The following is a 3,945-nucleotide window of genomic DNA, read 5'->3' on the forward strand; positions in this document are numbered from 1 at the left end:
ATTCGCAAAGGGCTGACAATTAACCTTAGGCGTGGCTCAGTTTGATCTGACCACTGTGGGTCCTACCCCGGGGAGGCAGAGACTATGATCTGAGTGGTGCAGTATTACCGTTGTTGTCCAATCCCCAGGCTCCAAAATCTCCTGCTCCCACCCAGGCAATCAACCGCTGCTCCACCATATGGTAGCTGGAGCTGTATACTATTGGAAGTTACTTTAGTCATGTGGCCGGACAACAGAATGTTCCCAGGAACTTGGGAGTCTTTTCTGAAAATATATTTACCCATGTGTTTAAGGACAAGTGTTTAGAGACTGTTGTTAGAGATTATGCTGGTTTAGTAAATTAGTGGTCGTGGATTCTCCTCCAATAACCATGAGTTTAGCACTGATTAGTTAGCTAGGTTCTCAGTACCAGGCATGATGTCCCTCTTGCTGAGCAGGTCTTAAGTTTAGTGACAGAGCTGCTGGTTACCACCAATGCATATGTGCCACTTCTGTACCGATAAGGGTTATTGTGGCATGCTGCTCATTGATGTGGTCCGTAGGCATCAATTGATGGGGACTGTTGGATGCCCCCTTTTTTGGAAGCTTGCATGGTACCTTTCAGAACAATGAACGGTAGTCCCCCAGGGAGGTGAGTTTAGGTCTGTTCTAGCTCAGCAGCCTCTGGATCCTGTTTCTAAAGTGCATGGTGTCTTCAGCAATAGGGACTTACCTTCCACCTCTGTTGTATAGAGAAGGGCAACAGAAATAGGCTGCATGCTTTGGGAGTTTTTAGCAGCCCTGACCAACAACTCAAAAGAAGGCTTCTCTGGCCTATTATTGGGATTTTGTTAGGTAGTCTCTTGAAGGGAGTGCCATCAGCCCCCATGAAAAAAAGTTCATTAAAAGTATGTATGTATGTATGTATATTTATTTACATTTACATAAATAGCATACAGTTATTTACTGATTTACATTTGTTATTTTTTAGGTAAACAGTTAATAGTAAGACTCCTTGTGGCTTTTGCAACCATCATGCTGTTATTTTCCCTCCCTTCCTCTTTCTCTAGTATTTATCTCCCTCTGCCTTCCCTAAGGAAACCTCATTTTCCATATTATCCTATCAGCTCAATTGTATTAATTCTGATATTCCCCTTTATCTTCCTCCTGCCCTTTTTCTGTACTGCCCCCTTTCCCTTCCTGAGCCCCTCTTTTCTTTTCCCTATCATATTATCTAATACCTAGAAAATATTCCTAAGCTCACAATCAAGACTGTAATTTTGCCCACACTCAAACATATTACATTTTTTTGGGTCTGCAGCCCTCCTTTGACATGGACTTTCACTAGATCCTGAGACTCGGTATCTGTTTCATGTTTTATCACAGTGACAATCAAGGGCATCTGGAGTTCCCAAACAAACCTTTTCAGTCACCTCTTCACACTAATATGGGAGATTGTATCTATGTTACCATCCTCCCTCAAAACAAAAGGCCACTAGAATCTGTCTGCATTGGACCCTGTCAAGTATGCACAGTCCAACTGTAGTCAATAACAAGGCCTGCCACTGTGGATCCATCTGTCCAGAGTTAAGATGCTCCATCCACTGAATCTCCACTGCTCTGCTTTTTGAGCCTTTTGCAGCAGATCTGTTTCCTCTTCCAATGAGACCTAATTCCCCCACCCCCCGTGGGTTGTGGGGCTAAATTCAGTTGTCTTATGTCTTAATTAGGCTTTCTATTGCAGTGATGAAGCACCATGACCAAAGCAAATGTCCGGTTCATACATTATACCATCAAGCAGAACAGGCAAGAGCAGTTTCTTGCCCAAATGGCTAACAAACTCCAGAAGCATCCTTTCAATGCCCATCATCCTCTTGAAGTAGATTGGTGCTGCCAGGAACAGATGTGTCTCATTGTCAAGAAAAATCTAAGTTCTTAAAATATTTTAAATGCTATTATGTTAGTCTTTGAAAGGTTTGAAGAATACCTATTCATCTGAAATATATCTCTGTACATCTAGAAAACCTAACTAACACAACTAAAGTTTGACTACTATAGATGACTACTTATTAACCTATATTTCTTAATTATATATTATATTTTTAAGTGAGCTACACAAACACAATACCTTAATCAAGAGCTGAAATATACATATAGCAATATTGACCTTAAATTTGTATCAATAAACCAAGATCTGTACCAATGCAAAGTATTCCTCTCTATAGCATATCCCCCTTTAAATGTAAACAAACATTTATAAACAATCATTTAGAGAATTTGGGCATTGTTCTCTAGACTACTTCCTGCTATTTGGGGGCTCTATTAATCAGGCCTTTCATGGGGTATCCTGTATGGTAGGTCCATCTCAGCCAGCAGTCCTGTAGCTGTCATAGGACCATCTGAGCCATTTTTTTTGGGGGGGGGGGCGTTTCTTTTAATCAAACCATATTAGCTGGTAAGGAATCCATAGCTTTCTATCCTCTGTGGAACCTCTTTTTGAAAATGACATATCCTTAGACTCAAATTTTGAAGTCAAAACACCTTTAAAATATATGTGTTGTATTAACTTAATAGCCCTTACAATAAATTCTCTCTCTGTACTTGGTTCATTCATAGTCAAAAAATTCAAAGAAAACACAATAATAATCCAGACTCTCTGTGTATATTCCATCTTTAAGTGCCTTCTTTTTCTTACTCTATTACCTTTTCTACAAGTTTAATATTTATTTTATTATCTTTACTCCTTTAATCTATGACTGTCTGTACTCTTCTATATTATAACTGTCTATATTCTTTTTCCCCTTTCTCTTTCAACTCTACACATATTTTTCCAAGACTGTTACCAATTTAGAGGTCTTTTTTATTTGAATATGTCCTTATTGCATATCTGTAGTAATTTTCTAACCATCAGTGCTTTAATAATTTTCTGACCAGCAGCACTTTTAAAATGGTAAGCAGCTTTGTCTTAGTAGTGCTAGATGCTGACTCTACCTCTCTCAGGCTTTCAATATGGCTGAGGTAGTTCATTGACAGCTAAGAGATGCTTGTACTGTCAGAGGACCAAAGTTCAAATCCCAGCACCCACGTCATCCCCAACACTGAAGTACACAGACATACATATAAAAAACCATTTATATACACACAAGAAAGTACATAAATCTGAAAATTAATAAATAAATTGAATGTCTGCAGGCTTCTGTATTTCTGTATGAACTTGCCTCCCTCCTATGGAGAATACTCAGGATTTCAGTAGAGATCACAGAAAGTCTGCAGGTTTAGATCACATGTTTTTAATGTATGTAAATATAATTGATTTTTTTTATCTGTTGGTACTTTTATTCTTCCAATATATACTCAATGTGTGACTTTTAATATCATGTTACTGAACTCATGAGGGTTTTCTAATTTTTTTTAATTTTTTTATTTTTTATTTTTTTATTTTCGAGACAGGGTTTCTCTGTGGCTTTGGAGCCTGTCCTGGAACTAGCTCTGTAGAACAGGCTGGTCTCGAACTCACAGAGATCTGCCTGCCTCTGCCTCCCAAGTGCTGGGATTAAAGGCGTGCGCCACCACCGCCCGGCCATGAGGGTTTTCTAAATACGCCATCCTGTCATGTGCAAGTAGAGATTCGTCACCCTGTACATTTCCATGTAGATGCATCTTATTTCTTGTTCTTGCCCAATAAGCTAGTATTTCTACTGCTATATTGAGTACAAATTGTGAAAGCAGGTACCTTCCTGAGTTTTAACTTCTCACTGTTTACTGTGAAGTTAGCTGTGTTGTAGTGTGCATCTGTGTATGTCCCCATGTGTATAAGGACATTCTTCCCATACCTAGTTTATTGACAGATTTCTATGAGAAAGTGTGTTGAGCTTTGATACCTTTTTCTGTATTTGTTGAGGGGATCATGAAACCTTTGCCCTCATTCTCTTCATTTGGTGCAGCACCTTTATTGACTTGGGTATC

This window comes from Microtus oregoni, unplaced genomic scaffold (genome assembly GCF_018167655.1).
Source record: "Microtus oregoni isolate MIOR12 unplaced genomic scaffold, Mior012 000033F_ref0000390, whole genome shotgun sequence".
Classification (NCBI taxonomy): domain Eukaryota; kingdom Metazoa; phylum Chordata; class Mammalia; order Rodentia; family Cricetidae; genus Microtus; species Microtus oregoni.